The sequence below is a fragment of the Dermacentor variabilis genome, chromosome 2 (genome assembly GCF_050947875.1).
Source record: "Dermacentor variabilis isolate Ectoservices chromosome 2, ASM5094787v1, whole genome shotgun sequence".
Classification (NCBI taxonomy): domain Eukaryota; kingdom Metazoa; phylum Arthropoda; class Arachnida; order Ixodida; family Ixodidae; genus Dermacentor; species Dermacentor variabilis.
In genome coordinates, this window is record NC_134569.1 from 244,670,842 (window position 1) to 244,684,286 (window position 13,445).

The window sequence follows — 13,445 nt, forward strand, 5'->3', positions numbered from 1 at the left end:
TACCGCGCATGTCCCCCGGGTCCCCCTCTCCTTCGCTTTCTTTCCCAGAGATCGCGAATGCAGCAGGTATTGGCGGCGAGGAGTTACGGAGTCGCCATCTATCGGAAGCGCCTCGCTGGCGTAGTATGAGGGATCACGCGGCGCGCTCCTGATAGGGTTTGCTGTCAGCGCTCACTGAAAACACCTCGTGGGAGCTCTCCCGGGCATTTCTGTAAGTACTTTCGAAACGCGAGAAGTTTTTTACTGTCTAAATAATGATCTTGGCCAAACTGAAAGCACAGAATCGTTTAGAGACGCTATCTCTTTACCGAATACGTACAGTGAACGCCACTGTGTACGGTCGCCGCGATGGAGTTTCCCGAACCGGCTTCTTGCGTGAAAGATAAGCAAACACTGAGAGCAAACTATGTGAAATATGTTCTTATAGTGTTTGTATAACTAAATGGAGCGTAAAAGAATGCAGCCTCAATACAGCGATCGCTTTGAGTTGCATCGCACTATATGTTTATCAGTGTTCTCAGCGTGCGATTTACCGCTGCTTCTTTTTTTGTAATCCAGTGCATTAATTCATAACACAAACATGATCATATGCCATGCTTCTTTTTAATGTGCTTCTTACCGCTCCCTTTCCCCTCCAGTGAACTTGCAAGTATCTATAGCATCGACAAGTTCGTAGACCAAACCGTCATGACATTAGTCGCGCGGCGGACTCGGGCGAGCGTCTCAGTGCGCGTTTTACGAACATCGTAGACCCGGTGCCGTAGCAGAAATCTTCCTCGCGTATGTGCTTGCTGCATACCCGAGTTGTAGCCGACGACTGTTTGCCGGTTTTATGTTTCGCGAGCCAAGCTTCACGCAGCTTCTTGTCCTGCGGCTACTTGCGAATAAGGTTTACACCGGGCTCCGTTGCGTACGTCTGGCACTGCGGCACCGAGCAGTAGTTTACCATGTTGCGCGCCTTCAAAGGCAGCTACTACCTATTGTAGTGCTTTCAATCGTTGTAAAGGAGACACTCGAAGCGGGAAAATCTCGCCACTAAATGAGGACCGCAGCGTACGAGGGAACTTAAACTCGCGTTTTCCGCTCGCTTCGGTGCTCCCGAAGCAGCCGACGCGGCCGCTATGTCCACGTGATCCCTAATAGCACGTCACGCCGACGGTGGCGCCAGCTTTTCCAGTGGTGCAGCTCGAGGCCAGTACACGCTGTTTTTTCTGCGCCAAATAATACAGGGTGTTGCACTGATAACTTGTGATAAGCGCATGTGCACATCTTCTGTCAAACTGTAAGGCTTGGCAACCAATAAAAAAGCAGCATCGTAGAAAATACGGGTCACGTCACAAGTAAAAAAAATTTACAAAGTTTTAACCATGTTTTAACTACCAATTTTAGCGGCAACATTTCATTTACAGAATTGAAGGCCGGCATTCATATCTTGCCCAACAACAACTTCACAAAAATCGTCGTAGGTACTGTGGCCCGCAGTATTTTGGCTGTCGGCAGGCCTGAACGAAAACGAAAATTGAATTGTGTCTTAGTGACGCTGATCTCCCCAACATATTAGAAAAACGGAAAACGCCACCTGCCTCCCTGCTGCACGGGCGCCAATGTTTTGACAATTACGACTTCTCTTCATTGTGATCAATGAAGCCTTGTTTTTATTTGCTGCTATACGGACGAACGTGATTATCCTAGCTGCGGTACCCCCAAAAGATTGGGAACAGATTAGAGCACGCTTCGCGTCGATTCTTGGCGTCACGATAAAAAAAGAAAGACCGCGAAGAAGTCCGTGCCACCGAAACCTGTTGGTCTCCACTCGCAATGGAGAGGGTTGAGGGATCAGCCTCACTGGTCCACTATTTCATATTTCTTTCGCTACTGCCATACTGGGCGCCGCCCGCAGTGCCAAAGTACTGTAGGTTGTAACACCCAAAACGATTTTGTTTAAGAAGCTTTTGTTGAGTTAATAATATGATTTTGAGTCCTCAATTCTGGAATTGAAGTGCTTCCTCTATAAGTACGAATTGAGGGATTATTAAGGATATGGTTATTACTTATCTGCCATATTTTTCACGCTACCGAATTCCTAGTAATCATAGACACATAACTTCATAGAATATCGGAAGATGTCCTTAAAAAATTCACGTTTTCTTTTTTTTTTGTAACATTCTGTGCAGCTGGCACAGACACTGTACTTGTGACATGAAGTCACACAACCACAATAGTTTTCTTAAACGTTCGAGGTTAAGAAGGAAAGCATGAAACATAACGGCAGGTTTCGCAGCGGCTTCTCGGAGTGAGCGGGAGAGGGGAAGTAAAAGCGAGCTGAACATCGCGGCGCCCGCGACTATATACAGCCTGTTGAGTCATACGCCGCCAAACTCTTCGACCGCACCGAGTCTGAAGACGATCCAGAGAATCCCGTTCGCGACTTTTGACGGCCGCACTTATGCAACGTCGCTCTCAACGAACGCTTCGCCGTAAACGCGAGAGCCGGGCGCGCTCGTTGAACGTCCTCTTGCTGCTGTCTTTGTTCGTCTTCGCTGCGCGTTCTGAACGGAAGAGGGACCCAAGAGCCTTAACGCCTTACAACGCCTCACTGTATGTATAGCGACGCCTGCTCCCAGCATGAACGCACGGCATGAGCGCACCCCACACGAAACGTTACGCTAAGCCGAATAGTTTAGCGACCATCTTGCGAATTAAATTTTTTAGCCCTCAAATTCGTGCAATTATTTTGTGGGGTGTTGATGGAGCTGCAGCCGACAATTCTTCGGCGCAACGCATCGGGTACATGAGCTCGGGCTACTTGATACCGGAGCATTCTTTGCCATTTGCGCCCAGTCAAGCCGGCGGAAAGAGGGGCGTCTTCAGGCGTATGACACCCCCCCCCCCCCCCCACTGGCCTCTTGCACCCGGGGCGCACGGCCCCCCGGCCCCCCCTGTTGCTACGCCACTGACTGTACTACCTGCGGGATCGGCGCACACACTCTTGTCGCCTATACGGATGTAAGCGGGCAGGGTACCCGCCTGGGAACGCATGCCCGGTTCTGCACTATGTTCGGGAGCGGTGCAAACATTCCTGTCGACTATACGGACGTAATCAGGTGGGGTGCCCTCGTTGAAAAGCATGTCAGGTACTGCACTATTTCTTGGATCGGCGCACACTATCGCCAGTACTGACATAAGCCGCTAGGGTACCCACCTAGGAACGCATGTATGGTACTGCACTATCTAAAAGGTCGGCGCACACATTCCTGTCGCCTATACGGACGTAAGCGGCAGGGTACTCACCTGGGAATGCATGTCTGGTACTGCAATATCTCTTGAATCGGCGCACACACTTCTGTCGCCTATACAGACCTAAGCGGGCAGGGTACCCGCCTGGGAAGGCATGCCCGGTGCTGCACTATGTTCGGGATCGGCGCGCACATTCCTCTCGCATATACGGACGTAAGCCGGCCAGGGTAATCACCTGGGAACGCATGTCCGGTGCTGCACTATTTCTAGGATCGGCGCACACATTCCTGTAGCCTATACGGAAAGTTAGCCGTCCAGGGTACCCCTCCCCCCCCTGAGAACTTAGGCCTGGTATCGCACCATCTCTGGGATCGGTCCACGCATTCCTGTCCACGCGCCGTGATACGAACGTAAACAGACCATGGTACCTCCCCACCCGATCGGAGCTCATGCCCCGTATTGCACAATCTCCTGGACCGGTCCACACATTGCTGTAGCCTACACGGAAATAAGTCGTCCAGGGCACCCCTCCCCCCTGGGAACATATGTCCGGTACCGCAATACCTCCGGGATCGGCGCACACTTTTTGCCGCCTATAGGCAACCAGCGCTGAAGCTTCGCGTGCCATCAGTAGCGCCGTAACACACAGCCTAGAGAGCGGTGGACACAGTTTCCAGTAGCACATGCAGTGATTTCGTGTCAGCAATATTCACCGATCTTCTTGCGACACACTTTTCACGGCGCCTAGCATGACAGGACGCAGCAGTGCATGTGCTCAACGCAACGCGCATGGGGATGGACAGAACTTGGCTGGCCGCATCGGGCTCAGCAAACGTTAACATGTGTCCCCGCACGTCTGTTATCTTAAGTATGCCGCTCTATCTTCGTAGCCTCCCTACCGGACGGTGTCAGCATATTTCAGTTGCACACTAAAACTGTCGTAGCGCTCCCTGGCTAGCGATGGTTTCCCAACGTAAACCGGCCGGGGTAGGCGCCAGGGACCGCATGTCCGGCACTGCATTACCTCTTAGATCGTCGCACACACTCTTGTCGCCTACACGGACGTACGCGGGCAAAAAACCCGCCTGGGAACGCATGTCCGGTGCTGCACTGTTCGCGATCGGCGCACACATTCCTGTTGCCTAACGGACGTAAGCGGGCAGGGCACCCACCTGGGAACGCATGTCCGGTACTGCACTATCTCTAGGATTGGCAAGCACACATTCCTGTAGCCTATACGGAAAATTAGCCGTCCAGGGTACCGCCCTCTCCCCCCCCCCCCCCCCCCCGAGAACTGATGCCCGGTATTGCAGCATCTCTGGGATCGGTCCACGCATTCCTGTCAACGCGGTGTGAGACGAACGTAAACCTACCAGGGTACCTCTCCACCCCATCGGAGCTCATGCCCCGTATTACAGAATCTCCTGGACGGGCCCACACATTCCTGTAGCCTATACGGAAATAAGTCGTCCAGGGTAACCCCCCCCCTTCCCTCTGGGAACGCATGTCCGGTACTGCAATACCTCCGGGATCGGCGCACAGACTCTTGTCGCCTGTACGGACGTAAGCGGGCAGGGTACCCCCATGAGAACACATGCCCGGTATTGCACCGTCTCCGGCATCGGCACACACATTTCTCTCACCTATACCGACGTAAGCCGGCCAGAGTACCCGCCTAGGAACGCATGTGCGGTACTTCACTATTTCTAGGCTCGGCGCACATATTCCTGTAGCCTACACGGAAATAAGCCGTCCAGGGTACCCTCCCCTCTCCCCCTTAGAACTCATGCACGGTATTGCACCATTTCCGGAATCGGCGCACACATTCCTGTCGCGTATACGGATGTAAGCCAGCCAGAGAACCCGCCTAGGAATGCATGTCCGGTACTGAACTATGACCGGGATCGGCGCACAGATACCTGTCGCCTCTACGGACGTAAGCGAGCAGGGTACCCGCCTGAGAACGCATGCCCGGTACTGAACTACGATCGGGATTTATGATCGGGATCGGCGCACACATTCCTGTCGCCTATACGGACGTAAGCAGGCAGGGTAGCCGCCTGGGAACGCATGTCCAGTACTGCACCCTCTCCTTGATAGGTTCGCACATTCCTTTCACCTATGCGGACGTAATCCGGCCAGGGTAGCCACCTGGGAACGCATGTCCGGTACTGCACTATCTCTAGGATCGGCGTGCACACTCCTGTCCCCTATATGGACGTAAGCGGGCGGTGTACCCACTTGAGAACGCATGTCCGGTACTGGACTCCCTCCGCGATCGGCACGCAGATTCCTCTCACTTATACGGACCTAAGCCGGCCAAAGTACCTACCTGGGAACGCATGTCCGGTACTGCACTACCTGCGGTATCAGCGCACACACTCTTGTCACCTATACGGACGTAAGCGGGCAGGGTACGCGCCTGGGAACGCATGTCCGGTGCTGCAGTATTTTCGGGATCGGCGCACGCATTCCTGTAGCCTATACGAAAAATTAGCCGTCAAGGGTCCCCCCCCCCCCCCCCCTGCGAGGCCTTATGCCCGGTATTGTCCCATCCCTGGGGTCGGTCCACGCATTCCTCTCAACGCGCCGTGATACGAACGTAAACCGACCAGGGTACCTCCCCACCTCATCGGAGCACATGCCCCTTATTGCACAATCTCCTGGTCCGGCCCACACATTCCTGTAGCCGATACGGAAATTAGTCGTCCAAGGTACTCCCTGGGAACGCATGTCCGGTACTGCAATACTTCCGGGATCGGCGCACACGCTCTTGTCGCCTATATGGACGCAAACCGGCCGGGTTACCCGCTTGGGACCGCATGTCCGGCCCTGCACTGCCTCCGGGATCGGCGCACACCCTCTTGTCGCCTATATGGACGTAAACCGGCCGGGGTACCCGCCTGGGAAAGCACGCCCGGTATTGCACCATCTCCGGGATCGGCGCACACATTCCTGTCGCGTATACGAACGTAAGCCGGCCAGGGTACCCGCGTAGGAACGCATGTCCGGTACTGCACTACCTCCGGGATCGGCGCACACATTCTTGTCGCCTATACGGACGTAAGCGGGCAGGGTACCCGCATGGGAACCCATGTCCGGTACTGCACTATCTCTGGTATCGGCGCACACACCCTTGTCGCGTATACCGACGTACGGGGGCAGGGTACCCACCTGGGAACGAATGTCCGGTACTGCACTACCTGCGGGATCGGCGCACACATTATTGTCGCCTATACTGACGTAAGCGGGCAGGGTACCCGACTGGGAACGCATGCCCGGCACTGAACTGTGATCGGGATCGGCGCACCGATTCTTGTCGCCTATGCGGACGTAAGCGGGCAGGGTACCTGCCTGAGAACGCATGTCCGGTATTGAACTACGATCGGGATCGGCGCACACACTCATGTCGCCTACACTGAGAAAAGGCGGTCAGGGTACCCCAACTGGGAACGCATGTCCGGTACTGCACTATAAATAAATAAATAAATTGTAATGAAGAAGTGTAGCCTGCTCCTAAGCACCAAGACGAGCTTTACCCAAGTTTTCGGTCGGCCAGCAGTACGAAAACTTCAGGCTAAACAACGTTTGTACACACGATAGAACTTCACGAGCTATATTCAGCACATTGTTGGCCTTCGCAAACGGATGAACGCGTCGATATCAGAGAAGAAGATCAAACATATAATGAAGGTTATTGAGGACGACGCGTTTCTAATGTTATTATCGAAGAGTCCTCAAACTGTCATTAAAGACTTCACACCTGACGTCCCACTGCGCCCGCCGATTCTCTGTCAAGCTTTAGAACTGAGGTTAAACAGAGCGAATAAAACAAGGACACGTGGAAACGAATACCACAGACAAGCGCTGACTGCCAACTGGAAGTTTATATGAAATTCTCCAGCCGTTTACACCTTTTTCAGCATAGGCATGCGTACACCAGTCGCAAAAACGATCTGCAAATCAGCAGCCATGACAAGCTTTCTTCCAAAAAAGTAAAGCTATTTCTTCTCGCGACAAGGCAAGAGAGGGAGCGCTTACACATTTATTTCCTTCCTTTCTAATGTAGTAAGCCTATATTTCCCTTTCCCTCTTACCTTTTCCTTTCCCTATAAATTTAGTTTTTTCAAATATGGGAGTGCAGTGACGCTTGTTGCAATGTCCTGCTAAATGTCTCCCATAGACATTCTTTAGGTTTCTGGTGTGCTGAAGAGCTTTCATTGGAACACCCCCTGTCCCGTTTGACCATAAATTTTCCACAGCTCAGCGGTATCTGGTAGAAAACGTTGCGCCTGCAGTCAGTGAAACAGGATTTACGATTTGTGGTGCACAGGGGCCTTTCGCGCGCTTTCATACGATTACATATCGAGGACAGATTACTCGGGGAACTGAAAAGCAAATTAATATTATGTATAATGGAAACTTTCTTTAGATTGTGAGAGAACTTGCGCAAGTATGGCACCACGTGCGCTTGTCTCTTGTCGTTATTCTTTTTTTGTGAAATTTCGGAGCTTATTCTTTTCTCTTTGTGCAAGATGGCTTCACATGCTGAAGTGATCACAGAACTGGGAAAGCCTGCGTGCTGTTATCGCGCTATCTGATATAAAGAAACTTTGATCGCACTCATGCTCGCACGACTTGCTCGGTGCTGCCTTACTGTGCGTGGTTGCTATGCCTCTCTCAATCAATTTAGAGTGTGCGCTGTCGTAGCGCACCAAGGTTTTCTTAAATCTGGGATGATATCCCCAGCATACATGCTCGTCCAAAGAAAAACAGATTAATATCGAGAAACTGAATGCGGTTGTTAATCGGCAATTCATACGTGAACTTCCCGATGAGTTAATGAACAAGTCCAAAATTTCTTCGACCGCGTCATGAAAATGCATACAGGTATCTTTCTTCATAATTCTCTGTGAAGCCTTGGAATCGACGACAACCATGGTGCTCTACTCATGATGATGTTGACAAAATGTATTTATTAAGGGATGGCGCGAAGGCCTATAATGGGGAATATAAAAATTCGGGAGTTTGTTCACGCAGAGGTCGCCCGCCAGCTATCTTTGATGTCTTCTGTCCCGGAAACACCACCCGCTTTGCTTCCTACAATCCGCGACTTCATTCAAGAGCAAGTCTCTCAAGCCGTTCCTCCAGTCGCTGAGCAGACAGCAGTCACTGCACCTCTCACTTACGCTGAAGCAGTTTCGCGATCTCGTCCACAAACGCTCTTGCAGCCCTCTATGCATCGACCGCCGGCATTTTTGCCGCCATCTATACCGCTTCCAGACAGACAGCATTTTCCTCCTATACCGCTACCCGACCGACAGCATTTTCAGATTCCTCAAGCATGACTCGGACCTTACCCCCACCAGTGGCGCACTTTCGATAACCGTCCAACATGTTTTGCTTGTGGTGGTGCTGGTCACGTGGCGCGCCATTGTCGTCGTTGCATGCTTCCTCTTCGGTACATACGGCGAGCGCCACCATTCCTCACTCAGTTTTCCTCTTCGCCTTCCAGCCTCTTCCTTTTCCCCTGACCGTCCAACCGCGTCTACCCGCCGCTTTCTCCGATGCGGCGCCGTCCCGTGTCCACCGAGCAGGAAAACTGATGGCCGCAGTTTCCGAGGCACTAAATACGTTCACGTCACAATTCCCAAGTCCTCGTCCCTCTCCATCCGGCGTAATTGTCTGTCGAAGGAATCGCCGTCCTGGCACTTGTAGACACAGTAGCCGCCGTATCCGTAATTTCCGCCGAACTCGGCCGCCCACTACGAAAGGTTTTGACGCTTCGCTCCGACTTCTCCCTACGAACCGCGAACGCTCAAAATATTACGCCTCGCTGCCTGCACTGCTCGTGTCTTCATACAAGTACTACTGCATATCGTCGAATTCGTCGTGCTGCCCTCGTATTCCCATGACATTAGTCTGGGACTTCCTTGCAAATAACGCCGTTACTGACTGTTGTCAGCCCGAACTCGAACTATCTGCAGTTCCGGACTTTGAGACTGTCGAAAACCGACCTTCTAGTGCTAAACTGTGTCTGAAGACAATGCCGTCCCTCCATGCTCTTTCCTGCTTGTGCCCATGTCATGCGCCGCTATTTCTGATGGCACTGTTCTCCTTACGCCTTCTGAGGTGTTCATTCACCGCAGATATTCTCCACTGCCCTTTGCTCTCCTTACTATTCGCAGTGGCGTAACGAAAATGGTCGTCGACGATGCCACGGCCTGCCCTTGACCTTTATTTCATGGTGAATGGCTAGGCCTCGTTCAACTGGTCGACACCTTTTGCATCGTTGACGCTCCTGCCGTTTCTACTTCTGCGGACCTTAGTGCACTTACATGTGACCCTGAGGTTGAACAGTCACTCCTCGACGCTTTCCACCCCTCCATCGACGATGAAGCGTCATCTTGAGAACGAAGTCAGCTTATCACTCTCCTGCAGAAGTTCCGCGCTTCTTTCGACAGCCATGCTTCTCGTTTGGGTCGCAAATCGACCATTTTTCACCAGATAGATAGCGGCAGTCATACGCTTCTACGGCAACGTCCTTACCGAGTATGCGGCAACATCCTTACCGAGCGCCGTGTCATTGACCACCAGGTTGGTGACATCCTCGAGCGCGGCGTTCTGCAGCCTCCCAACAGTCCCTGTCGACACCGGTCGTTCTAGTTAAGAAAAGGGATGGCTACATTCGATTTTGCGTCGACTACCGACGTCTGAACAAGATAACGCGCAAGTACGTTTACCCGTTACCACGCAACGACGCTCTCAACTGTTTGCAGGGAGCGGAGTTCTTTTTTCGCTGGATTTACGTTCCGGATTCTGGCAAGTCCCTTTGGCAGCATCTAATCGACCTAAAACAGCATTTGTAACACCTGACGGATTATACGAATTCATCGTAATGCCTTTCGGCCTGTGTAATGCTCCAGCCACTTTTAAGGGAATGATGGACAATATTTTACGCGGCTTCAAATGGAACACATGTCTATGCTACCTGGATGATGTAGTTGTCTTTTCCGCTGTTTTCCGAACACATCTCAGACGTCTCGAACACGTTCTGAAATGCCTTACTGACGGGGGACTTCAACTCAACTTAAGAAAAATGTCGTTTCGGCGCCTGAAAGTTCACTATTCTTGGCCATGTTGTATCGCGAGACGGCATTCTTCCGTATCCAGCCAAGCCCCGCGCTGTCACCGACTTTCCACCACCAAACAAGTTAAAGGAGCTTCAGAGTTTTCGTTTATGCTCGTATTTCCGACGTTTTATTCGAAATTTCGCTTCCATTAGTGCACCCCTGACAGTCCTTCTAAGTGGCGACAAAGAACTTTCCGAGGGGGCGCCACTCCAAATTCTCGACGCTAATGGGAGAACGCACGGAAGGAATTTCGCTTGCGGAGGCTAGACCAACCTAGACGGGCCACGAGGACAGAGCTTATGTTGGCGCTGAAGCTCGCCTCCTGAAATAATGGGTTCGGGGCACTGAAATCTTTCTATTTCGGCTAATAATGAACAAATTTGAAAAATTCTTGCGCTAGAGGACATGTAGCAAGTTCCAGCGTATAACAAAACTTTTCCATGTGTTTGGTGTGGGGAAGTTTAAGGAAAGGCTGCAGATATACCACCTTTCTGTAACTTCAACATGTCTCATTCTCTTATCCTGCAGAAAGTTCAAGGGGTCATTTAGCTGTACTACTTACACCGCGAGAAATTCAGATATTGTGTATGAAAAAGCTGACATGCAGACGCAAACTGATATTGAAGACACAGCATTTGGGAGCCCATTTTACGAAAAAATGTTTAGACATTGCAAATACGAAGCGGAAAAAGAATAAGCGCCGCGACTGCTACATAATAGGCTGCCACGCTACAGTGGCGAAGGAGACCCAGGTGAGGAATGACGGCTTCCGGTAGAGACCGTGGGAAAGACTCACCGTAATGTATCGATGATAAGCTGCCCAAGTACTCTTCACAGGCCGGTAAGTCCCCCTTTCTTGAGAGGGGGCTGTGGGTTAAGTGTGTGTGGCCGATTCCCGGACGGCACATGACCAGCTAGCAAAACCGTTATAACCTAGCCGAGGAAGAAGCGAGAAAGGTGCTTCTGAAGACGAAGTGGGGGGCTGGGATGAGCTGAAGTAAACAGTGATGGCCGGCTTGTCGGTCTAGTTACCTGTTCTGTTACAAATCTGGCGCAGTCGCATATGGAACACCTATTTTCCACAGACAATGCGCACCGACGTTACAGTTTCCCGTTATAAGCCGGTGAACGTTGCACAGTGCGTCTGCAGTAAAGAGCGGTCTTGTTCGGGTGAGCACTCGTCATATTGAACTCTTGCTACTGCAACTTGACTCCCTGAAGTCGACCGCTGACGAGGGCTTTCAAGATTGCCATGAGTGATCCCCAGCATGACGCAGACGTCGTGCGTTCTTGCGAGCTTCGCCGTTCCACCGCAGCAAATCCCGTCTTCACGAAAGCGGATGTAACCTCTCGTAACTACGATTTAGAGGACCACAGTGCAAGTGCGCTGATGCGCGATATAATGAAGTTGCAAGAAGCGAATAGCCAGCATCAGCAGTAACTATTTGATTTTTCATTGCAAGCAAACTTTATGGAAATGAGGAAGACACCCATGCAGCTTGTCATGCCGGAGGTCTACGTCTGGTCGCACACCGGAAGTGTCCAGGAATGGCCTGATTTTTACGAATGCGCGTGTGACAGGAATTGCTGGCGAGAGGATAAAGGCAAAGTTAGGAACATGCGTCTGTTCTTGGGAGGTAGTGCAAAGATTTAGCACGAGCTTCGAACTTCTGAAAAAGCTGAACGCCCATGGAACGAGTGGAAACAGAGCTTTTTATTTTCATTCGGTGAGAGCAAGCTTCAAAGCTGGGATCAAGATATGTCTTACAAGTAGAACTCGGAGCCGGTTCTTGACTATTTCTTTGAGAAAAGGAGAGTGCTGCATTTAGCTGACTGTGCTCTATTCCAGGCTTCATTGGTCACGCTCAGTATGCTGGGACTTTCGGAAGACAGGCGGTGTCGTGCTCAGCTTCGAAAGTCAAACAACACAGAATAGTTACTACAGAATATAAAAGAGCTGTGTTATAATGTTCAGCAACCTGTGAGCAGTTATGATAGTGTGAAATCCCAAGATGAAATGGCGCCACCGAATAAAAAAGTCGCATATCAAGAGAAGAGCAGGAAGGCAACTACACACACCTCTTATTACAATTCACTGCGACTACAACACAAAATATTTCTTGTAGAGCGTACCAATTTGGTATATGTTCCGGTGCATGTAAATGGAAAAGAAGCCAGCGCGTAGGTTGACAGTGGAGCTTCCATCACCGTTGTGACCAAGAAACACATTCCGGACATGAACCCAGTGAAATATTTTCTAATCAGTGTGTATGGATACGACGGCAAAAAGCAAGTGCACAATGACTGGGCCGAGGTAATTGTCCCGTGTCAGAGCAAGAGTATCAAAACCAGAGCGTTGGTCCTCGATGGAGTACAATATCAGATGACTTTGTCACGCCCAGCAATGCAAGAGCTCTGTCTAAATTTTTATCGGGATGGCCAAGTTACTGCTCAAGATGATCGTCAGTTATCATCGTTCTCTATCTTTAGTTAAAGCTTTCTGAAGCCCGCTACAGCGGATGACATCATCAGGATGTACCCGGAGATCCTCTGTGTAGGAGGTTATCCTAAGGCTACATTCAAGTTTAAAACACCGTTCGAGCTTCAAGATACAACAGATGTGAAAAAGCAAGCCGTACAACATGTAACGAGATATGAAGATATGGCTCAAGGAATAACTGCAGAATATGCTCGACGCTGGTGTTATCCGACCGTCCACGTCTACCTTTGCATTACCAATCACTATAGCACCGAAAGAATACGGAACGTACAGACTTTGCTTTGATTACCGTAAAATTCACCTGTTCCCTTTTCCCGATGCCACACATCGACCAAATTGTGAACGAAACTGATGGATGCAGCGTCTTCTCTCGCTTGGATCTTTCCAAGGGCTTTTGGCAAGTGCCGTTAGTAGAAGAAATGAAAAAGTTTTCAGCATTTGTGACACCTTTTGAAACATATGAATATAATAGGCTGATTTTTAGTTGGAAGGATTCGCCAGCTTTATTTAAAAAGATGGTGTAGAATATTTCGAAGCCACGTCTTGGAGCACTTGGGCACTATTCTGCAATCGCT